We start from the raw sequence: 25250 nt of genomic DNA on the forward strand, positions 1-25250 counted from the left end.
ATCAGGACATGAACAATACAACAAAGGAGACCCTGAACTGTTGAGCAGCTGAAATCCTCTATCAGGCCAGAATGGGACCACATTTCACTTTCTAAACTCCAGAAACTGGTCTCCTCAGTTCCCCAACGTTTCCAGAGTGTTGTTGAAACTGAGAAATTGTATTGTTTTATAAAAAATATAAGCATATTTTGAATGTGATGTCAGCAACACGTCTCTATAAAGTTGTTCCAGGATCATGTTCACCAACAGAGCTGCATCAACTCTTCTTTTAACAACACTTAATATGTTGTCTTTGGTCAATCTGCAATTAAATATGGGTTTTTGTGATAAATCCTTGCATTCTGTTCTTAATTTACATTTCCAACTTTTTTGGAATTGGGGTTGTAAATTTCCAAGAAAAAAACAATCTCAGTCTCTGAGCTTAAATTTATAAGGACAAATTTAACAGTACCGTGTTCCAGGACTGCAGCAGCTATAGTGAAGTAAACCAGAAACGTTGTGATGCATTTTGATGATTTCTAAGTGCGTCATTATTTATCATGGTTCATGTCAAATTATCCAGTTTAAGAAGGTTTACATTTAGAAGACTGATTATTGATAACTTTAAGCTTCAATACGATGGAAACGGCTGAGTTATATGTCAGTTTCTCCTCCTGTCCAGTTGTCCTGAACGGGGAAGTGAGAGACTAAAACCACTGCAGACATGGTCACCTCTGCTGTAGAGCTCGGCAGTTTAACATGGAGGTCTGTAGAGAATCACTGGGTTTTTGGAGCCATCAAGTGGCCACTTGAGGAACTGCAGTTACTTTTCTGCCTTGGAGGTTGCTGCTTCAACGACAGTGAAAATTGTACCAAAACTCAGGTGATAGTTTTTTTGTAGAATATTTTTTGTACTAATGAGTCTGTATTTGTTTCTGCTAGAAAAAATATTGGCTGTTTGTTTGATGGATACATTTTGTATTTGTAAAACAACGTGCATTAGTTTGTTAGTGAATTCTAGAACATTTATAAAATATTCATGAAGGCATTTATAACGGAATGTGCTCTACAAACCACCAACAAATAATAGTATTTAGTCATCATTACTACGTTACATTATTATGATGTTCCAGTGACGTCACACAGCGCCACATGCTGTTTATAAAGCCTGCATCACCATAATTAATGACGTGCTTTGAGACAAACATTCAGGACACCAGAGAACAGGGGAGTGAAATGCAGCAGCAGGTGTTTGTTAAATTGAAGCTACCGCAGCTACATCAAGTTGCTTTATTAATTACAATATTACAGGAAGTCAAAATATACTTGCCTCAAAATAAAAGCACAATGCAGCCAGACAAAATAATGTAGGAGATTGTAGTAGTTTTTAAATGGATGTGTTGCACTTCCTTTAAAAAACAAAATCAATCACCGGGGGGAGGGAGGGTGAATGATACCACACTAGTTTCACCACAGTTCACATTTTTCAGCCCACTTTCTATGCATTTCTATTCTATTGTTGTATTTCATCTATAATTATGTGTTTCCATTTCTTTACTTTTAAGTCATTAAGCTGTATTTATTTTTCACCTTTAAAAAGAACTTTGGTTAACGTGCTTTTAAAAATGCTCCATGAATAAAATGACTTTTAATTTAAAGGGTACAACAGGAAGTGCTTTGAAACTGCTGCTGTCTCGGTGAAGGAGACTTTAGCTGCTCAGTCCAAACACGGAAACTTGTTTCAAACCATGCGGTGCTCAGAGGAAGCGCTGACGGCAGAGGAGGACACGTCCAACCGCTGTTCGTGACACGAGACCGGAGACAAGAGACCAAAGAGAATACCGGAGACAGGAGACAGGAGACCGGAGAGGAGACCGGAGACCAGAGACCAAAGAGAATACCGGAGACAGGAGACCAAAGAGAATACCGGAGACAGGAGACAGGAGAGGAGACCGGAGACAGGAGATAGGAGAGAAGACCGGAGACCAGAGACCGGAGACAGGAGATAGGAGAGAAGACCGGAGACCAGAGACAGGAGACAGGAGATAGGAGAGGAGACCGGAGACCGGAGAGGAGACCGGAGACGAGACAGAATACAGAATACCGGAGACCGGAGACCGGACAGGAGAGCGGACGGTGCAGCAGAAGTTCGGGAGCTACTCGTCCAGAACCCGCTGCAGCCTGCAGACTGTCAGCACCAGATGGGTCCTGACCCAGCAGGAGGTCCGGACTGTAGAGGTACGGTGGAGATGCTCTGGACTCTCAGCTGCTTCCTGTTTGTTTTCACGGTGGTGACGTGTTACTTATTTCATGTGTGTGACGTCACAGTGGGGTTTTGACTGTAGTTCGGATCGTGTGTGAACACTTGTAGGAGCGTCAGAGCAGGTTTAAACCTGCAGGAGGCTGATGATGCTGCAGTCATGTTACTGCAGCTGTAACATGAAACCTCCTGTGATTGGTCCAGTCTGTCTGCTGTGAATCTTCTCCTCCTGTGATTGGTCCAGTATGTACTGTATTTCTCCTCCTGTGATTGGTCCAGTCTGTCTGCTGTGACTCTTCTCCTCCTGTGATTGGTCCAGTCTGTCTGCTGTGACTCTTCTCCTCCTGTGATTGGTCCAGTCTGTCTGCTGTGAGCTTTCAGCCTTTTAAAGAGGTTTTCTTCACCAACATCTGTTTCTAACAGCGTGCTCAGAGGAGATCGATGAACCGAGTCCAACAGATGAACGACTTGTAAGAAGTGTTTTCTGTGGAGAAGATGTAAAGATAGACACCACTTCAGGATCAACTGGCACTAAGTGGAGGGAAGAATGGAGAAGTAGGAAAACTTTCTCCAACATGACCTCCAACCATCAGCTGGATGGTTGAAACCTGGATGCGACTGGTTGTTGCAGCAGGTCAGGGACCCTGAACACATCACAGCTGGTCGTGGGATGGATACAGCAGGTTTTTATGAAGACCCTCCCAAATTCCTCAACCAATCAAAAACCATGTGCACTGCTTGAAACCAAACATTTGGTTAAACTCTCTCAATTCTGCCAAGACGAGTGGTCAACTCTCCGACCGGTATTCAACTAGTCAAAACCTTCTGGATGATTTTTAGAGGAACTGGTGAAGGTGCAACTTCTAAGGTGCATTCAACCAAAGATTCGGTGCTGCGTGTATATTTATGATCCTGTGGAGATTTCAGAAAACCCAAAATAATTGACAACTTGTGCACCATTGCACAGTACGAACAGGAACCGCTCGTATGCTTTTAACATCTACAGGTTCCCATCAACCATCATCCATCAGTGATGTCATCATCCATCAGTGATGTCATCGTTGGTTTGTGAACGTTATGAATCCTCCAGTTCAGATTCTGTCCGTCACCATCTTGCTAGTTCGGAGCGGTTTGGAGCAGGAAGTGACCATATTTGGACGAGCTGGGGGAGGAGCCAGAGGTCGATCTGACTGATCTGATTGGAAACTTGACGATACTATGTCCCAGTCTGTGTTTTATATCCAGTCTGTAGTTTTATATCCAGTCTGTAGTTTTATATCCAGTCTGTAGTTTTATATCCAGTCTGTGTTTTATATCCAGTCTGTAGTTTTATATCCAGTCTGTAGTTTTATATCGAGTCTGTGTTTTATATCCAGTCTGTAGTCTTATATTTTATATCCAGTCTGTCGTTTTATATTCAGTCTGTGTTTTATATCCAGTCTGTGTTTTATATCCAGTCTGTAGTTTTATATCCAGTCTGTAGTTTTATATCCAGTCTTAAGTTTTATATCCAGTCTGTAGTTTTATATCCAGTCTTAAGTTTTATATCCAGTCTGTAGTTTTATATCCAGTCTGTAGTTTTATATCCAGTCTGTGTTTTATATCCAGTCTGTAGTTTTATATCGAGTCTGTAGTTTTGTATCGAGTCTGTAGTTTTATATCCAGTCTGTGGTTTTATATCCAGTCTGCGGTTTTATATCCAGTCTGTGTTTTGTATCCAGTCTGTGTTTTGTATCCAGTCTGTAGTTTTATATCCAGTCTGTAGTTTTATATCCAGTCTGTAGTTTTATATCGAGTCTGTGTTTTATATCCAGTCTGTAATTTTATATCAAGTCTTTGGTTTATATCCAGTCTGTAGTTTTATATCCAGTCTGTAGTTTTATATCGAGTCTGTGTTTTATATCCAGTCTGTAGTTTTATATCCAGTCTGTAGTTTTATATCCAGTCTGCAGTTTTATATCCAGCCTGTAGTCTTATATTTTATATCCAGCCTGTAGTCTTATATTCAGCCTGTCGTTTTATATCCAGTCTGTAGTTTTATATCCAGTCTGTAGTTTTATATCCAGTCTGTGTTTTATATCCAGTCTGTGTTTTATATCCAGTCTGTGGTTTTATATCCAGTCTGTGGTTTTATATCCAGTCTGTAGTTTTATATCGAGTCTGTAGTTTTATATCCAGTCTGTGTTTTATATCCAGTCTGTAGTTTTATATCCAGTCTGTAGTTTTATATCCAGTCTGTAATTTTATATCAAGTCTTTAGTTTTATATCCAGTCTGTAGTTTTATATCCAGTCTGCAGTTTTATATCCAGTCTGTAGTTTTATATCCAGTCTGTAGTTTTATATCGAGTCTGTGTTTTATATCCAGTCTGTAGTCTTATATTTTATATCCAGTCTGTCGTTTTATATTCAGTCTGTGTTTTATATCCAGTCTGTGTTTTATATCCAGTCTGTAGTTTTATATCCAGTCTGTAGTTTTATATCGAGTCTGTAGTTTTATATCCAGTCTGTGGTTTTATATCCAGTCTGCGGTTTTATATCCAGTCTGTGTTTTGTATCCAGTCTGTGTTTTGTATCCAGTCTGTAGTTTCATATCCAGTCTGTAGTTTTATATCCAGTCTGTAGTTTTATATCGAGTCTGTGTTTTATATCCAGTCTGTAATTTTATATCAAGTCTTTGGGTTATATCCAGTCTGTAGTTTTATATCCAGTCTGTAGTTTTATATCGAGTCTGTGTTTTATATCCAGTCTGTAGTTTTATATCCAGTCTGTGTTTTATATCCAGTCTGCAGTTTTATATCCAGCCTGTAGTCTTATATTTTATATCCAGCCTGTCGTTTTATATTCAGTCTGTGTTTTATATCCAGTCTGTAGTTTTATATCCAGTCTGTGTTTTATATCGAGTCTGTGTTTTATATCCAGTCTATGTTTTATATCCAGTCTGTGGTTTTATATCCAGTCTGTAGTTTTATATCCAGTCTGTGGTTTTATATCCAGTCTGTGGTTTTATATCCAGTCTGTAGTTTTATATCGAGTCTGTAGTTTTATATCCAGTCTGTGTTTTATATCCAGTCTGTAGTTTTATATCCAGTCTGTAGTTTTATATCCAGTCTGTAATTTTATATCAAGTCTTTAGTTTTATATCCAGTCTGTAGTTTTATATCCAGTCTGCAGTTTTATATCCAGTCTGTAGTTTTATATCGAGTCTGTGTTTTATATCCAGTCTGTAGTTTTATATCCAGTCTGTAGTTTTATATCGAGTCTGTGTTTTATATCCAGTCTGTAATTTTATATCAAGTCTTTAGTTTTATATCCAGTCTGTAGTTTTATATCGAGTCTGTGTTTTATATCCAGTCTGTAGTTTTATATCCAGTCTGTAGTTTTATATCCAGTCTGTGTTTTATATCCAGTCTGTAGTTTTATATCCAGTCAGTAGTTTTATATCGAGTCTGTAGTTTTATATCCAGTCTGTAGTTTTATATCCAGTCTGTGTTTTATATCCAGTCTGTGTTTTATATCCAGTCTGTAGTTTTATATCCAGTCTGTAGTTTTATATCCAGTCTGTAGTTTTATATCCAGTCTGTGTTTTATATCCAGTCTGTAGTTTTATATTCAGTCTGTGTTTTATATCCAGTCTGTAGTTTTATATCGAGTCTGTAGTTTTATATCGAGTCTGTAGTTTTATATCCAGTCTGTGTTTTATATCCAGTCTGTAGTTTTATATCCAGTCAGTAGTTTTATATCGAGTCTGTGTTTTATATCCAGTCTGTAGTTTTATATCCAGTCTGTGTTTTATATCCAGTCTGTGTTTTATATCCAGTCTGTAGTTTTATATCCAGTCTGTAGTTTTATATCCAGTCTGTAGTTTTATATCAAGTCTTTAGTTTTATATCAAGTCTGTAGTTTTATATCGAGTCTGTAGTTTTATATCCAGTCTGTAGTTTTATATCCAGTCTGTAGTTTTATATCCAGTCTGTGTTTTATATCCAGTCTGTAGTTTTATATCGAGTCTGTGGTTTTATATCCAGTCTGTGGTTTTATATCCAGTCTGTAGTTTTATATCCAGTCTGTAGTTTTATATCCAGTCTGTAATTTTATATCAAGTCTTTAGTTTTATATCCAGTCTGTAGTTTTATATCCAGTCTGCAGTTTTATATCCAGTCTGTAGTTTTATATCGAGTCTGTGTTTTATATCCAGTCTGTAGTTTTATATCCAGTCTGTAGTTTTATATAGAGTCTGTGTTTTATATCGAGTCTGTGTTTTATATCCAGTCTGTAATTTTATATCAAGTCTTTGGTTTATATCCAGTCTGTAGTTTTATATCCAGTCTGTAGTTTTATATCGAGTCTGTGTTTTATATCCAGTCTGTAGTTTTATATCCAGTCTGTAGTTTTATATCCAGTCTGAAGTTTTATATCCAGCCTGTAGTCTTATATTTTATATCCAGCCTGTCGTTTTATATTCAGTCTGTGTTTTATATCCAGTCTGTAGTTTTATATCCAGTCTGTGTTTTATATCGAGTCTGTGTTTTATATCCAGTCTATGTTTTATATCCAGTCTGTGGTTTTATATCCAGTCTGTAGTTTTATATCCAGTCTGTGGTTTTATATCCAGTCTGTGGTTTTATATCCAGTCTGTAGTTTTATATCGAGTCTGTAGTTTTATATCCAGTCTGTGTTTTATATCCAGTCTGTAGTTTTATATCCAGTCTGTAGTTTTATATCCAGTCTGTAATTTTATATCAAGTCTGTAGTTTTATATCCAGTCTGCAGTTTTATATCCAGTCTGTAGTTTTATATCCAGTCTGTAGTTTTATATCGAGTCTGTGTTTTATATCCAGTCTGTAGTCTTATATTTTATATCCAGTCTGTCGTTTTATATTCAGTCTGTGTTTTATATCCAGTCTGTGTTTTATATCCAGTCTGTAGTTTTATATCCAGTCTGTAGTTTTATATCCAGTCTTAAGTTTTATATCCAGTCTGTAGTTTTATATCCAGTCTGTAGTTTTATATCCAGTCTGTAGTTTTATATCCAGTCTGTGTTTTATATCCAGTCTGTAGTTTTATATCGAGTCTGTAGTTTTGTATCGAGTCTGTAGTTTTATATCCAGTCTGTGGTTTTATATCCAGTCTGCGGTTTTATATCCAGTCTGTGTTTTGTATCCAGTCTGTGTTTTGTATCCAGTCTGTAGTTTTATATCCAGTCTGTAGTTTTATATCCAGTCTGTAGTTTTATATCGAGTCTGTGTTTTATATCCAGTCTGTAATTTTATATCAAGTCTTTGGTTTATATCCAGTCTGTAGTTTTATATCCAGTCTGTAGTTTTATATCGAGTCTGTGTTTTATATCCAGTCTGTAGTTTTATATCCAGTCTGTGTTTTATATCCAGTCTGCAGTTTTATATCCAGCCTGTAGTCTTATATTTTATATCCAGCCTGTCGTTTTATATTCAGTCTGTGTTTTATATCCAGTCTGTAGTTTTATATCCAGTCTGTGTTTTATATCGAGTCTGTGTTTTATATCCAGTCTATGTTTTATATCCAGTCTGTGGTTTTATATCCAGTCTGTAGTTTTATATCCAGTCTGTGGTTTTATATCCAGTCTGTGGTTTTATATCCAGTCTGTAGTTTTATATCGAGTCTGTAGTTTTATATCCAGTCTGTGTTTTATATCCAGTCTGTAGTTTTATATCCAGTCTGTAATTTTATATCAAGTCTTTAGTTTTATATCCAGTCTGTAGTTTTATATCCAGTCTGCAGTTTTATATCCAGTCTGTAGTTTTATATCGAGTCTGTGTTTTATATCCAGTCTGTAGTTTTATATCCAGTCTGTAGTTTTATATCGAGTCTGTGTTTTATATCCAGTCTGTAATTTTATATCAAGTCTTTAGTTTTATATCCAGTCTGTAGTTTTATATCGAGTCTGTGTTTTATATCCAGTCTGTAGTTTTATATCCAGTCTGTAGTTTTATATCCAGTCTGTAGTTTTATATCGAGTCTGTGTTTTATATCCAGTCTGTAGTTTTATATCCAGTCTGTGTTTTATATCCAGTCTGCAGTTTTATATCCAGCCTGTAGTCTTATATTTTATATCCAGCCTGTCGTTTTATATTCAGTCTGTGTTTTATATCCAGTCTGTAGTTTTATATCCAGTCTGTGTTTTATATCGAGTCTGTGTTTTATATCCAGTCTATGTTTTATATCCAGTCTGTGGTTTTATATCCAGTCTGTAGTTTTATATCCAGTCTGTGGTTTTATATCCAGTCTGTGGTTTTATATCCAGTCTGTAGTTTTATATCGAGTCTGTAGTTTTATATCCAGTCTGTGTTTTATATCCAGTCTGTAGTTTTATATCCAGTCTGTAATTTTATATCAAGTCTTTAGTTTTATATCCAGTCTGTAGTTTTATATCCAGTCTGCAGTTTTATATCCAGTCTGTAGTTTTATATCGAGTCTGTGTTTTATATCCAGTCTGTAGTTTTATATCCAGTCTGTAGTTTTATATCGAGTCTGTGTTTTATATCCAGTCTGTAATTTTATATCAAGTCTTTAGTTTTATATCCAGTCTGTAGTTTTATATCGAGTCTGTGTTTTATATCCAGTCTGTAGTTTTATATCCAGTCTGTAGTTTTATATCCAGTCTGTGTTTTATATCCAGTCTGTAGTTTTATATCCAGTCAGTAGTTTTATATCGAGTCTGTGTTTTATATCCAGTCTGTAGTTTTATATCCAGTCTGTGTTTTATATCCAGTCTGTAGTTTTATATCCAGTCTGTAGTTTTATATCCAGTCTGTAGTTTTATATCCAGTCTGTAGTTTTATATCGAGTCTGTAGTTTTATATCCAGTCTGTGTTTTATATCCAGTCTGTAGTTTTATATCCAGTCAGTAGTTTTATATCCAGTCTGTGTTTTATATCCAGTCTGTAGTTTTATATCCAGTCTGTGTTTTATATCCAGTCTGTGTTTTATATCCAGTCTGTAGTTTTATATCCAGTCTGTAGTTTTATATCCAGTCTGTAGTTTTATATCAAGTCTTTAGTTTTATATCCAGTCTGTAGTTTTATATCGAGTCTGTGTTTTATATCCAGTCTGTAGTTTTATATCCAGTCTGTAGTTTTATATCCAGTCTGTGTTTTATATCCAGTCTGTAGTTTTATATCGAGTCTGTGGTTTTATATCCAGTCTGTGGTTTTATATCCAGTCTGTAGTTTTATATCCAGTCTGTGTTTTATATCCAGTCTGTAGTTTTATATCCAGTCTGTAGTTTTATATCCAGTCTGTAATTTTATATCAAGTCTTTAGTTTTATATCCAGTCTGTAGTTTTATATCCAGTCTGCAGTTTTATATCCAGTCTGTAGTTTTATATCGAGTCTGTGTTTTATATCCAGTCTGTAGTTTTATATCCAGTCTGTAGTTTTATATAGAGTCTGTGTTTTATATCCAGTCTGTAGTTTTATATCCAGTCTGTAGTTTTATATCCAGTCTGTGTTTTATATCCAGTCTGTAGTTTTATATCCAGTCAGTAGTTTTATATCGAGTCTGTGTTTTATATCCAGTCTGTAGTTTTATATCCAGTCTGTGTTTTATATCCAGTCTGCAGTTTTATATCCAGTCTGTAGTCTTATATTTTATATCCAGTCTGCAGTTTTATATCCAGTCTGTAGTTTTATATCCAGTCTGTAGTTTTGTATCCAGTCTGTAGTTTTATATCCAGTCTGTAGTTTTATATCGAGTCTGTGTTTTATATCCAGTCTGTAGTTTTATATCCAGTCTGTAGTTTTATATCCAGTCTGTGTTTTATATCCAGTCTGTGTTTTATATCCAGTCTGTGTTTTATATCCAGTCTGTAGTTTTATATTGAGTCTGTGTTTTATATCCAGTCTGTGTTTTATATCCAGTCTGTAGTTTTATATCCAGTCTGTGTTTTATTTCCAGTCTGTAGTTTTATATCCAGTCTGTAGTTTTATATCCAGTCTGTAGTTTTATATCCAGTCTGTAGTTTTATATCGAGACTGTGTTTTATATCCAGTCTGTAGCTTTATATCCAGTCTGTGTTTTATATCGAGTCTGTGTTTTATATCCAGTCTGTAGTTTTATATCCAGTCTGTAGTTTTATATCAAGTCTTTAGTTTTATATCCAGTCTGTAGTTTTATATCCAGTCTGCAGTTTTATATCCAGTATGTAGTTTTATATTGAGTCTGTGTTTTATATCCAGTCTGTGTTTTATATCCAGTCTGTAGTTTTATATCCAGTCTGTGTTTTATATCCAGTCTGTAGTTTTATATCCAGTCTGTAGTTTTATATCCAGTCTGTAGTTTTATATCGAGACTGTGTTTTATATCAAGACTGTGTTTTATATCCAGTCTGTGTTTTATATCCAGTCTGTGTTTTATATCCAATCTGTAGTTTTATATCCACTCTGTAGTTTTATATCAAGTCTTTAGTTTTATATCCAGTCTGTAGTTTTATATCGAGTCTGTAGTTTTATATCCAGTCTGTGTTTTATATCCAGTCTGTGTTTTATATCCAGTCTGTGTTTTACATCCAGTCTGTAGTTTTATATCCAGTCTGTGTTTTATATCGAGTCTGTGTTTTATATCCAGTCTGTAGTTTTATATCCAGTCTGTAGTTTTGTATCCAGTCTGTAGTTTTATATCCAGTCTGTAGTTTTATATCGAGTCTGTGTTTTATATCCAGTCTGTAGTTTTATATCCAGTCTGTAGTTTTATATCCAGTCTGTGTTTTATATCCAGTCTGTGTTTTATATCCAGTCTGTGTTTTATATCCAGTCTGTAGTTTTATATTGAGTCTGTGTTTTATATCCAGTCTGTGTTTTATATCCAGTCTGTAGTTTTATATCCAGTCTGTGTTTTATTTCCAGTCTGTAGTTTTATATCCAGTCTGTAGTTTTATATCCAGTCTGTAGTTTTATATCCAGTCTGTAGTTTTATATCGAGACTGTGTTTTATATCCAGTCTGTAGCTTTATATCCAGTCTGTGTTTTATATCGAGTCTGTGTTTTATATCCAGTCTGTAGTTTTATATCCAGTCTGTAGTTTTATATCAAGTCTTTAGTTTTATATCCAGTCTGTAGTTTTATATCCAGTCTGCAGTTTTATATCCAGTATGTAGTTTTATATTCAGTCTGTGTTTTATATCCAGTCTGTGTTTTATATCCAGTCTGTAGTTTTATATTGAGTCTGTGTTTTATATCCAGTCTGTGTTTTATATCCAGTCTGTAGTTTTATATCCAGTCTGTGTTTTATATCCAGTCTGTAGTTTTATATCCAGTCTGTAGTTTTATATCCAGTCTGTAGTTTTATATCGAGACTGTGTTTTATATCAAGACTGTGTTTTATATCCAGTCTGTGTTTTATATCCAGTCTGTGTTTTATATCCAATCTGTAGTTTTATATCCACTCTGTAGTTTTATATCAAGTCTTTAGTTTTATATCCAGTCTGTAGTTTTATATCGAGTCTGTAGTTTTATATCCAGTCTGTAGTTTTATATCCAGTCTGTAGTTTTATATCCAGTCTGTGTTTTATATCCAGTCTGTAGTTTTATATGGAGTCTGTAGTTTTATATCGAGTCTGTAGTTTTATATACAGTCTGTGGTTTTATATCCAGTCTGCGGTTTTATATCCAGTCTGTGTTTTGTATCCAGTCTGTGTTTTGTATCCAGTCTGTAGTTTTATATCCAGTCTGTAATTTTATATCCAGTCTGTAATTTTATATCAAGTCTTTGGTTTATATCCAGTCTGTAGTTTTATATCGAGTCTGTGTTTTATATCGAGTCTGTAGTTTTATATCCAGTCTGTAGTTTTATATCCAGTCTGTGTTTTATATCCAGTCTGTAGTTTTATATCCAGTCTGTAGTTTTATATCGAGTCTGTGTTTTATATCCAGTCTGTAGTTTTATATCCAGTCTGTGTTTTATATCCAGTCTGCAGTTTTATATCCAGCCTGTAGTCTTATATTTTATATCCAGCCTGTCGTTTTATATTCAGTCTGTGTTTTATATCCAGTCTGTAGTTTTATATCCAGTCTGTGTTTTATATCGAGTCTGTGTTTTATATCCAGTCTATGTTTTATATCCAGTCTGTGGTTTTATATCCAGTCTGTAGTTTTATATCCAGTCTGTGGTTTTATATCCAGTCTGTGGTTTTATATCCAGTCTGTAGTTTTATATCGAGTCTGTAGTTTTATATCCAGTCTGTGTTTTATATCCAGTCTGTAGTTTTATATCCAGTCTGTAGTTTTATATCCAGTCTGTAATTTTATATCAAGTCTTTAGTTTTATATCCAGTCTGTAGTTTTATATCCAGTCTGCAGTTTTATATCCAGTCTGTAGTTTTATATCGAGTCTGTAGTTTTATATCGAGTCTGTAGTTTTATATCCAGTCTGTAGTTTTATATCGAGTCTGTGTTTTATATCCAGTCTGTAATTTTATATCAAGTCTTTAGTTTTATATCCAGTCTGTAGTTTTATATCGAGTCTGTGTTTTATATCCAGTCTGTAGTTTTATATCCAGTCTGTAGTTTTATATCCAGTCTGTGTTTTATATCCAGTCTGTAGTTTTATATCCAGTCAGTAGTTTTATATCGAGTCTGTGTTTTATATCCAGTCTGTAGTTTTATATCCAGTCTGTGTTTTATATCCAGTCTGTGTTTTATATCCAGTCTGTAGTTTTATATCCAGTCTGTAGTTTTATATCCAGTCTGTGTTTTATATTCAGTCTGTAGTTTTATATTCAGTCTGTGTTTTATATCCAGTCTGTAGTTTTATATCGAGTCTGTAGTTTTATATCGAGTCTGTAGTTTTATATCCAGTCTGTGTTTTATATCCAGTCTGTAGTTTTATATCCAGTCAGTAGTTTTATATCGAGTCTGTGTTTTATATCCAGTCTGTAGTTTTATATCCAGTCTGTGTTTTATATCCAGTCTGTGTTTTATATCCAGTCTGTAGTTTTATATCCAGTCTGTAGTTTTATATCCAGTCTGTAGTTTTATATCAAGTCTTTAGTTTTATATCGAGTCTGTAGTTTTATATCGAGTCTGTAGTTTTATATCCAGTCTGTAGTTTTATATCCAGTCTGTGTTTTATATCCAGTCTGTAGTTTTATATCGAGTCTGTAGTTTTATATCGAGTCTGTGGTTTTATATCCAGTCTGTGGTTTTATATCCAGTCTGTAGTTTTATATCCAGTCTGTGTTTTATATCCAGTCTGTAGTTTTATATCCAGTCTGTAATTTTATATCAAGTCTTTAGTTTTATATCCAGTCTGTAGTTTTATATCCAGTCTGCAGTTTTATATCCAGTCTGTAGTTTTATATCGAGTCTGTGTTTTATATCCAGTCTGTAGTTTTATATCCAGTCTGTAGTTTTATATCGAGTCTGTGTTTTATATCGAGTCTGTGTTTTATATCCAGTCTGTAATTTTATATCAAGTCTTTGGTTTATATCCAGTCTGTAGTTTTATATCCAGTCTGTAGTTTTATATCGAGTCTGTGTTTTATATCTAGTCTGTAGTTTTATATCCAGTCTGTAGTTTTATATCCAGTCTGAAGTTTTATATCCAGCCTGTAGTCTTATATTTTATATCCAGCCTGTCGTTTTATATTCAGTCTGTGTTTTATATCCAGTCTGTAGTTTTATATCCAGTCTGTGTTTTATATCGAGTCTGTGTTTTATATCCAGTCTATGTTTTATATCCAGTCTGTGGTTTTATATCCAGTCTGTAGTTTTATATCCAGTCTGTGGTTTTATATCCAGTCTGTGGTTTTATATCCAGTCTGTAGTTTTATATCGAGTCTGTAGTTTTATATCCAGTCTGTGTTTTATATCCAGTCTGTAGTTTTATATCCAGTCTGTAGTTTTATATCCAGTCTGTAATTTTATATCAAGTCTGTAGTTTTATATCCAGTCTGCAGTTTTATATCCAGTCTGTAGTTTTATATCCAGTCTGTAGTTTTATATCGAGTCTGTGTTTTATATCCAGTCTGTAGTCTTATATTTTATATCCAGTCTGTCGTTTTATATTCAGTCTGTGTTTTATATCCAGTCTGTGTTTTATATCCAGTCTGTAGTTTTATATCCAGTCTGTAGTTTTATATCCAGTCTTAAGTTTTATATCCAGTCTGTAGTTTTATATCCAGTCTGTAGTTTTATATCCAGTCTGTAGTTTTATATCCAGTCTGTAGTTTTATATCCAGTCTGTGTTTTATATCCAGTCTGTAGTTTTATATCGAGTCTGTAGTTTTGTATCGAGTCTGTAGTTTTATATCCAGTCTGTGGTTTTATATCCAGTCTGCGGTTTTATATCCAGTCTGTGTTTTGTATCCAGTCTGTGTTTTGTATCCAGTCTGTAGTTTTATATCCAGTCTGTAGTTTTATATCCAGTCTGTAGTTTTATATCGAGTCTGTGTTTTATATCCAGTCTGTAATTTTATATCAAGTCTTTGGTTTATATCCAGTCTGTAGTTTTATATCCAGTCTGTAGTTTTATATCGAGTCTGTGTTTTATATCCAGTCTGTAGTTTTATATCCAGTCTGTGTTTTATATCCAGTCTGCAGTTTTATATCCAGCCTGTAGTCTTATATTTTATATCCAGCCTGTCGTTTTATATTCAGTCTGTGTTTTATATCCAGTCTGTAGTTTTATATCCAGTCTGTGTTTTATATCGAGTCTGTGTTTTATATCCAGTCTATGTTTTATATCCAGTCTGTGGTTTTATATCCAGTCTGTAGTTTTATATCCAGTCTGTGGTTTTATATCCAGTCTGTGGTTTTATATCCAGTCTGTAGTTTTATATCGAGTCTGTAGTTTTATATCCAGTCTGTGTTTTATATCCAGTCTGTAGTTTTATATCCAGTCTGTAATTTTATATCAAGTCTTTAGTTTTATATCCAGTCTGTAGTTTTATATCCAGTCTGCAGTTTTATATCCAGTCTGTAGTTTTATATCGAGTCTGTAGTTTTATATCCAGTCTGTGTTTTATATCCAGTCTGTAGTTTTATATCCAGTCTGTAGCTTTATATCGAGTCTGTAGCTTTAAATCGAGTCTGTGTTTTATATACAGTCTGTAGTTTTATATCCAGTCTGTAGTTTTATATCCAGTCTTTAGTTTTATATCCAGTCTGTAGTTTTATATCCAGTCTGCAGTTTTATATCCAGTCTGCAGTTTTATATTCAGTCTGTGTTTTATATCCAGTCTGTGTTTTATATCCAGTCTGTGTTTTATATCCAGTCTGTAGTTTTATATCGAGACTGTTTTATATCCAGTCTGTTTTATATCCAGTCTGTAGTTTTATATCCAGTCTGTAGTTTTATATCCAGTCTGTGTTTTATATCCAGTCTGTGTTTTATATCCAGACTGTAGTTTTATATCCAGTCTGTAGTTTTATATCCAGTCTGTAGTTTTATATCCAGTCTTTAGTTTTATATCCAGTCTGTAGTTTTATATCCAGTCTGCAGTTTTATATCCAGTATGTAGTTTTATATTCAGTCTGTGTTTTATATCCAGTCTGTGTTTTATATCCAGTCTGTAGTTTTATATCGAGTCTGTTTTATATCCAGTCTGTGTTTTATATCCAGTCTGTAGTTTTATATCCAGTCTGTGTTTTGTGTCCAGTCTGTAGTTTTATATCCAGTCTGTAGTTTTATATCCAGTCTGTGTTTTATATCCAGTCTGTAGTTTTATATCCAGTCTGTAGTTTTATATCCAGTCTGCAGTTTTATATCCAGTCTGTGTTTTGTATCCAGTCTGTAGTTTTATATCCAGTCTGTAGTTTTATATCCAGTCTGTAGTTTTATATCCAGTCTGTAATTTTATATCAAGTCTTTGGTTTATATCCAGTCTGTAGTTTTATATCGAGTCTGTTTTATATCCAGTCTGTAGTTTTATATCCAGTCTGTAGTTTTATATCCAGTCTGTGTTTTATATCCAGTCTGTAGTTTTATATCCAGTCTGTAGTTTTATATCCAGTCTGTGTTTTATATCCAGTCTGTAGTTTTATATCCAGTCTGTGTTTTATATCCAGTCTGCAGTTTTATATCCAGCCTGTAGTCTTATATTTTATATCCAGCCTGTCGTTTTATATTCAGTCTGTGTTTTATATCCAGTCTGTAGTTTTATATCCAGTCTGTGTTTTATATCGAGTCTGTGTTTTATATCCAGTCTATGTTTTATATCCAGTCTGTGGTTTTATATCCAGTCTGTAGTTTTATATCCAGTCTGTAGTTTTATATCCAGTCTGTAGTTTTATATCCAGTCTGTAGTTTTATATCCAGTCTGTAGTTTTATATCGAGTCTGTAGTTTTATATCCAGTCTGTGGTTTTATATCCAGTCTGCGGTTTTATATCCAGTCTGTAATTTTATATTCAGTCTGTAATTTTATATCCAGTCTTTGGTTTATATCCAGTCTGTAGTTTTATATCGAGTCTGTGTTTTATATCGAGACTGTGTTTTATATCCAGTCTGTGTTTTATATCCAGTCTGTAGTTTTATATCCAGTCTGTAGTTTTATATCGAGACTGTGTTTTATATCGAGACTGTGTTTTATATCCAGTCTGTGTTTTATATCCAGTCTGTAGTTTTATATCCAGTCTGTGTTTTATATCCAGTCTGTGTTTTATATCCAGTCTGTAGTTTTATATCCAGTCTGTAGTTTTATATCAAGTCTGTAGTTTTATATCCAGTCTGTAGTTTTATATCGAGTCTGTAGTTTTATATCCAGTCTGTAGTTTTATATCCAGTCTGTGTTTTATATCCAGTCTGTAGTTTTATATCGAGTCTGTAGTTTTATATCGAGTCTGTGGTTTTATATCCAGTCTGCGGTTTTATATCCAGTCTGCGGTTTTATATCCAGTCTGTGGTTTTATATCCAGTCTGTAATTTTATATCAAGTCTTTGGTTTATATCCAGTCTGTAGTTTTATATCGAGTCTGTGTTTTATATCGAGACTGTGTTTTATATCCAGTCTGTGTTTTATATCCAGTCTGTAGTTTTATATCCAGTCTGCAGTTTTATATCCAGTCTGTTTTATATCCAGTCTGTAGTTTTATATCCAGTCTATAGTTTTATATCCAGTCTGTAGTTTTATATCGAGACTGTGTTTTATATCGAGACTGTGTTTTATATCCAGTCTGTGTTTTATATCCAGTCTGTAATTTTATATCCAGTCTGTGTTTTATATCCAGTCTGTGTTTTATATCCAGTCTGTAGTTTTATATCCAGTCTGTAGCTTTATATCCAGTCTGTAGTTTTATATCCAGTCTGTGTTTTATATCCAGTCTGTAGTTTTATATCGAGTCTGTAGTTTTGTATCGAGTCTGTAGTTTTATATCCAGTCTGTAGTTTTATATCCAGTCTGTGTTTTATATCCAGTCTGTAGTTTTATATCCAGTCTGTAGTTTTATATCCAGTCTGTGTTTTATATCCAGTCTGTAGTTTTATATCCAGTCTGTAGTTTTATATCCAGTCTGTAGTTTTATATCCAGTCTGTGTTTTGTATCAAGTCTGTAGTTTTATATCCAGTCTGTAGTTTTATATCCAGTCTGTAATTTTATATCCAGTCTTTGGTTTATATCCAGTCTGTAGTTTTATATCGAGTCTGTGTTTTATATCGAGTCTGTGTTTTATATCCAGTCTGTAGTTTTATATCCAGTCTGTAGTTTTATATCCAGTCTGTGTTTTATATCCAGTCTGTAGTTTTATATCCAGTCTGTGTTTTATATCCAGTCTGCAGTTTTATATCCAGCCTGTAGTCTTATATTTTATATCCAGCCTGTCGTTTTATATTCAGTCTGTGTTTTATATCCAGTCTGTAGTTTTATATCGAGTCTGTGTTTTATATCGAGTCTGTGTTTTATATCCAGTCTATGTTTTATATCCTGTCTGTGGTTTTATATCCAGTCTGTAGTTTTATATCGAGTCTGTGTTTTATATCCAGTCTGTGTTTTATATCCAGTCTGTAGTTTTATATCCAGTCTGTAGTCTTATATTTTATATCCAGCCTGTCGTTTTATATTCAGTCTGTTTTATATCCAGTCTGTAGTTTTATATCCAGTCTGTGTTTTATATCGAGTCTGTGTTTTATATCCAGTCTATGTTTTATATCCAGTCTGTGGTTTTATATCCAGTCTGTGGTTTTATATCCTGTCTGTGGTTTTATATCCAGTCTGTAGTTTTATATCGAGTCTGTGTTTTATATCCAGTCTGTGTTTTATATCCAGTCTGTAGTTTTATATCCAGTCTGTAATTTTATATCAAGTCTTTAGTTTTATATCCAGTCTGTAGTTTTATATCCAGTCTGCGGTTTTATATCCAGTCTGTAGTTTTATATCCAGTCTGTAATTTTATATCAAGTCTTTAGTTTTATATCCAGTCTGTAGTTTTATATCCAGTCTGCGGTTTTATATCCAGTCTGTAGTTTTATATCGAGTCTGTGTTTTATATCCAGTCTGTAGTTTTATATCCAGTCTGTAGTTTTATATCGAGTCTGTGTTTTATATCGAGTCTGTGTTTTATATCCAGTCTGTGTTTTATATCCAGTCTGTGTTTTATATCCAGTCTGTAGTTTTATATCCAGTCAGTAGTTTTATATCGAGTCTGTGTTTTATATCCAGTCTGTAGTTTTATATCCAGTCTGTGTTTTATATCCAGTCTGCAGTTTTATATCCAGTCTGTAGTCTTATATTTTATATCCAGTCTGTCGTTTTATATTCAGTGTGTTTTTTATATCCAGTCTGTGTTTTATATCCAGTCTGTGTTTTATATCCAGTCTGTAGTTTTATATCCAGTCTGTAGTTTTATATCCAGTCTGTAGTTTATATCCAGTCTGTAGTTTTATATCCAGTCTGTAGTTTTATATCGAGACTGTGTTTTATATCCAGTCTGTTTTATATCCAGTCTGTAGTTTTATTTCGAGACTGTGTTTTATATCGAGTATGTAGTTTTATATCCAGTCTGTAGTTTTATATCCAGTCTGTAGTTTTATATGCAGTCTGTAGTTTTATATTCAGTCTGTGTTTTATATCCAGTCTGTGTTTTATATCCAGTCTGTGTTTTATATCCAATCTGTAGTTTTATATCCAGTCTGTAGTTTTATATCAAGTCTTTAGTTTTATATCCAGTCTGTAGTTTTATATCGAGTCTGTAGTTTTATATCCAGTCTGTAGTTTTATATCCAGTCTGTGTTTTATATCCAGTCTGTAGTTTTATATCCAGTCTGTAGTTTTATATCGAGTCTGTAGTTTTATATCCAGTCTGCGGTTTTATATCCAGTCTGCGGTTTTATATCCAGTCTGCGGTTTTATATCCAGTCTGTAGTTTTATATCCAGTCTGTAATTTTATATCCAGTCTGTAATTTTATATCCAGTCTTTGGTTTATATCCAGTCTGTAGTTTTATATCGAGTCTGTGTTTTATATCGAGACTGTGTTTTATATCCAGTCTGTGTTTTATATCCAGTCTGTAGTTTTATATCCAGTCTGTAGTTTTATATCGAGACTGTGTTTTATATCGAGACTGTGTTTTATATCCAGTCTGTGTTTTATATCCAGTCTGTAGTTTTATATCCAGTCTGTTTTATATCGAGACTGTGTTTTATATCCAGCCTGTAGTTTTATATCCAGTCTGTAGTTTTATATCCAGTCTGTAGTTTTATATCAAGTCTGTAGTTTTATATCCAGTCTGTAGTTTTATATCGAGTCTGTAGTTTTATTTCCAGTCTGTAGTTTTATATCCAGTCTGTGTTTTATATCCAGTCTGTAGTTTTATATCAAGTCTGTAGTTTTATATCGAGTCTGTGGTTTTATATCCAGTCTGTGTTTTATATCGAGTCTGTAGTTTTATATCGAGTCTGTAGTTTTATATCCAGTCTGCGGTTTTATATCCAGTCTGCGATTTTATATCCAGTCTGTAGTTTTATATCCAGTCTGTAATTTTATATCCAGTCTGTAATTTTATATCCAGTCTTTGGTTTATATCCAGTCTGTAGTTTTATATCGAGTCTGTGTTTTATATCGAGACTGTGTTTTATATCCAGTCTGTGTTTTATATCCAGTCTGTAGTTTTATATCCAGTCTGTAGTTTTATATCCAGTCTGTAATTTTATATCAAGTCTTTAGTTTTATATCCAGTCTGTAGATTTATATCCAGTCTGCAGTTTTATATCCAGTCTGTAGTTTTATATCGAGTCTGTAGTTTTATATCCAGTCTGTGTTTTATATCCAGTCTGTAGTTTTATATCCAGTCTGTAGCTTTATATCGAGTCTGTAGCTTTAAATCGAGTCTGTGTTTTATATACAGTCTGTAGTTTTATATCCAGTCTGTAGTTTTATATCCAGTCTTTAGTTTTATATCCAGTCTGTAGTTTTATATCCAGTCTGCAGTTTTATATCCAGTATGTAGTTTTATATTCAGTCTGTGTTTTATATCCAGTCTGTGTTTTATATCCAGTCTGTGTTTTATATCCAGTCTGTAGTTTTATATCGAGACTGTTTTATATCCAGTCTGTTTTATATCCAGTCTGTAGTTTTATATCCAGTCTGTAGTTTTATATCCAGTCTGTGTTTTATATCCAGTCTGTGTTTTATATCCAGACTGTAGTTTTATATCCAGTCTGTAGTTTTATATCCAGTCTGTAGTTTTATATCCAGTCTTTAGTTTTATATCCAGTCTGTAGTTTTATATCCAGTCTGCAGTTTTATATCCAGTATGTAGTTTTATATTCAGTCTGTGTTTTATATCCAGTCTGTGTTTTATATCCAGTCTGTAGTTTTATATCGAGTCTGTGTTTTATATCCAGTCTGTGTTTTATATCCAGTCTGTAGTTTTATATCCAGTCTGTGTTTTGTGTCCAGTCTGTAGTTTTATATCCAGTCTGTAGTTTTATATCCAGTCTGTGTTTTATATCCAGTCTGTAGTTTTATATCCAGTCTGTAGTTTTATATCCAGTCTGCAGTTTTATATCCAGTCTGTGTTTTGTATCCAGTCTGTAGTTTTATATCCAGTCTGTAGTTTTATATCCAGTCTGTAGTTTTATATCCAGTCTGTAATTTTATATCAAGTCTTTGGTTTATATCCAGTCTGTAGTTTTATATCGAGTCTGTTTTATATCCAGTCTGTAGTTTTATATCCAGTCTGTAGTTTTATATCCAGTCTGTGTTTTATATCCAGTCTGTAGTTTTATATCCAGTCTGTAGTTTTATATCGAGTCTGTGTTTTATATCCAGTCTGTAGTTTTATATCCAGTCTGTGTTTTATATCCAGTCTGCAGTTTTATATCCAGCCTGTAGTCTTATATTTTATATCCAGCCTGTCGTTTTATATTCAGTCTGTGTTTTATATCCAGTCTGTAGTTTTATATCCAGTCTGTGTTTTATATCGAGTATGTGTTTTATATCCAGTCTATGTTTTATATCCAGTCTGTGGTTTTATATCCAGTCTGTAGTTTTATATCCAGTCTGTAGTTTTATATCCAGTCTGTAGTTTTATATCCAGTCTGTAGTTTTATATCCAGTCTGTAGTTTTATATCCAGTCTGTAGTTTTATATCCAGTCTGTAGTTTTATATCGAGTCTGTAGTTTTATATCCAGTCTGTGGTTTTATATCCAGTCTGCGGTTTTATATCCAGTCTGTAATTTTATATTCAGTCTGTAATTTTATATCCAGTCTTTGGTTTATATCCAGTCTGTAGTTTTATATCGAGTCTGTGTTTTATATCGAGACTGTGTTTTATATCCAGTCTGTGTTTTATATCCAGTCTGTAGTTTTATATCCAGTCTGTAGTTTTATATCGAGACTGTGTTTTATATCGAGACTGTGTTTTATATCCAGTCTGTGTTTTATATCCAGTCTGTAGTTTTATATCCAGTCTGTGTTTTATATCCAGTCTGTGTTTTATATCCAGTCTGTAGTTTTATATCCAGTCTGTAGTTTTATATCAAGTCTGTAGTTTTATATCCAGTCTGTAGTTTTATATCGAGTCTGTAGTTTTATATCCAGTCTGTAGTTTTATATCCAGTCTGTGTTTTATATCCAGTCTGTAGTTTTATATCGAGTCTGTAGTTTTATATCGAGTCTGTGGTTTTATATCCAGTCTGCGGTTTTATATCCAGTCTGCGGTTTTATATCCAGTCTGTGGTTTTATATCCAGTCTGTAATTTTATATCAAGTCTTTGGTTTATATCCAGTCTGTAGTTTTATATCGAGTCTGTGTTTTATATCGAGACTGTGTTTTATATCCAGTCTGTGTTTTATATCCAGTCTGTAGTTTTATATCCAGTCTGCAGTTTTATATCCAGTCTGTTTTATATCCAGTCTGTAGTTTTATATCCAGTCTGTAGTTTTATATCCAGTCTGTAGTTTTATATCGAGACTGTGTTTTATATCGAGACTGTGTTTTATATCCAGTCTGTGTTTTATATCCAGTCTGTAATTTTATATCCAGTCTGTGTTTTATATCCAGTCTGTGTTTTATATCCAGTCTGTAGTTTTATATCCAGTCTGTAGCTTTATATCCAGTCTGTAGTTTTATATCCAGTCTGTGTTTTATATCCAGTCTGTAGTTTTATATCGAGTCTGTAGTTTTGTATCGAGTCTGTAGTTTTATATCCAGTCTGTAGTTTTATATCCAGTCTGTGTTTTATATCCAGTCTGTAGTTTTATATCCAGTCTGTAGTTTTATATCCAGTCTGTGTTTTATATCCAGTCTGTAGTTTTATATCCAGTCTGTAGTTTTATATCCAGTCTGTAGTTTTATATCCAGTCTGTGTTTTGTATCAAGTCTGTAGTTTTATATCCAGTCTGTAGTTTTATATCCAGTCTGTAATTTTATATCCAGTCTTTGGTTTATATCCAGTCTGTAGTTTTATATCGAGTCTGTGTTTTATATCGAGTCTGTGTTTTATATCCAGTCTGTAGTTTTATATCCAGTCTGTAGTTTTATATCCAGTCTGTGTTTTATATCCAGTCTGTAGTTTTATATCCAGTCTGTGTTTTATATCCAGTCTGCAGTTTTATATCCAGCCTGTAGTCTTATATTTTATATCCAGCCTGTCGTTTTATATTCAGTCTGTGTTTTATATCCAGTCTGTAGTTTTATATCGAGTCTGTGTTTTATATCGAGTCTGTGTTTTATATCCAGTCTATGTTTTATATCCTGTCTGTGGTTTTATATCCAGTCTGTAGTTTTATATCGAGTCTGTGTTTTATATCCAGTCTGTGTTTTATATCCAGTCTGTAGTTTTATATCCAGTCTGTAGTCTTATATTTTATATCCAGCCTGTCGTTTTATATTCAGTCTGTTTTATATCCAGTCTGTAGTTTTATATCCAGTCTGTGTTTTATATCGAGTCTGTGTTTTATATCCAGTCTATGTTTTATATCCAGTCTGTGGTTTTATATCCAGTCTGTGGTTTTATATCCTGTCTGTGGTTTTATATCCAGTCTGTAGTTTTATATCGAGTCTGTGTTTTATATCCAGTCTGTGTTTTATATCCAGTCTGTAGTTTTATATCCAGTCTGTAATTTTATATCAAGTCTTTAGTTTTATATCCAGTCTTTAGTTTTATATCCAGTCTGCGGTTTTATATCCAGTCTGTAGTTTTATATCCAGTCTGTAATTTTATATCAAGTCTTTAGTTTTATATCCAGTCTGTAGTTTTATATCCAGTCTGCGGTTTTATATCCAGTCTGTAGTTTTATATCGAGTCTGTGTTTTATATCCAGTCTGTAGTTTTATATCCAGTCTGTAGTTTTATATCCAGTCTGTGTTTTATATCCAGTCTGTGTTTTATATCCAGTCTGTGTTTTATATCCAGTCTGTAGTTTTATATCCAGTCAGTAGTTTTATATCGAGTCTGTGTTTTATATCCAGTCTGTAGTTTTATATCCAGTCTGTGTTTTATATCCAGTCTGCAGTTTTATATCCAGTCTGTAGTCTTATATTTTATATCCAGTCTGTCGTTTTATATTCAGTGTGTTTTTTATATCCAGTCTGTGTTTTATATCCAGTCTGTGTTTTATATCCAGTCTGTAGTTTTATATCCAGTCTGTAGTTTATATCCAGTCTGTAGTTTTATATCCAGTCTGTAGTTTTATATCGAGACTGTGTTTTATATCCAGTCTGTGTTTTATATCCAGTCTGTAGTTTTATTTCGAGACTGTGTTTTATATCGAGTCTGTAGTTTTATATCCAGTCTGTAGTTTTATATCCAGTCTGTAGTTTTATATGCAGTCTGTAGTTTTATATTCAGTCTGTGTTTTATATCCAGTCTGTGTTTTATATCCAGTCTGTGTTTTATATCCAATCTGTAGTTTTATATCCAGTCTGTAGTTTTATATCAAGTCTTTAGTTTTATATCCAGTCTGTAGTTTTATATCGAGTCTGTAGTTTTATATCCAGTCTGTAGTTTTATATCCAGTCTGTGTTTTATATCCAGTCTGTAGTTTTATATCCAGTCTGTAGTTTTATATCGAGTCTGTAGTTTTATATCCAGTCTGCGGTTTTATATCCAGTCTGCGGTTTTATATCCAGTCTGCGGTTTTATATCCAGTCTGTAGTTTTATATCCAGTCTGTAATTTTATATCCAGTCTGTAATATTATATCCAGTCTTTGGTTTATATCCAGTCTGTAGTTTTATATCGAGTCTGTGTTTTATATCGAGACTGTGTTTTATATCCAGTCTGTGTTTTATATCCAGTCTGTAGTTTTATATCCAGTCTGTAGTTTTATATCGAGACTGTGTTTTATATCGAGACTGTGTTTTATATCCAGTCTGTGTTTTATATCCAGTCTGTAGTTTTATATCCAGTCTGTGTTTTATATCGAGACTGTGTTTTATATCCAGCCTGTAGTTTTATATCCAGTCTGTAGTTTTATATCCAGTCTGTAGTTTTATATCAAGTCTGTAGTTTTATATCCAGTCTGTAGTTTTATATCGAGTCTGTAGTTTTATTTCCAGTCTGTAGTTTTATATCCAGTCTGTGTTTTATATCCAGTC

The 25250-nt window shown here is 33.6% G+C and overlaps 1 protein-coding gene across 1 annotated transcript in view; it reads left to right on the forward strand.

Annotated features, from left to right (window-relative positions):
• Positions 1–1719: 1719 nt before the first annotated feature.
• LOC138208582 (kinase suppressor of Ras 1-like) overlaps positions 1720–25250 on the forward strand; it is a 91949-nt gene continuing 68418 nt past the window's right edge. The window contains exon 1 of the mRNA XM_069166566.1: positions 1720–2217. The gene's annotated coding sequence lies outside the window, so the exon portion shown is untranslated. The remainder of the gene's footprint in view (positions 2218–25250) is intronic.

Source organism: Embiotoca jacksoni, unplaced genomic scaffold, assembly GCF_022577435.1.
Source record: "Embiotoca jacksoni isolate LCO1_2020_lvr unplaced genomic scaffold, fEmbJac1.0.p SCAF_39, whole genome shotgun sequence".
In the NCBI taxonomy this organism is placed as follows: Eukaryota; Metazoa; Chordata; class Actinopteri; family Embiotocidae; genus Embiotoca; species Embiotoca jacksoni.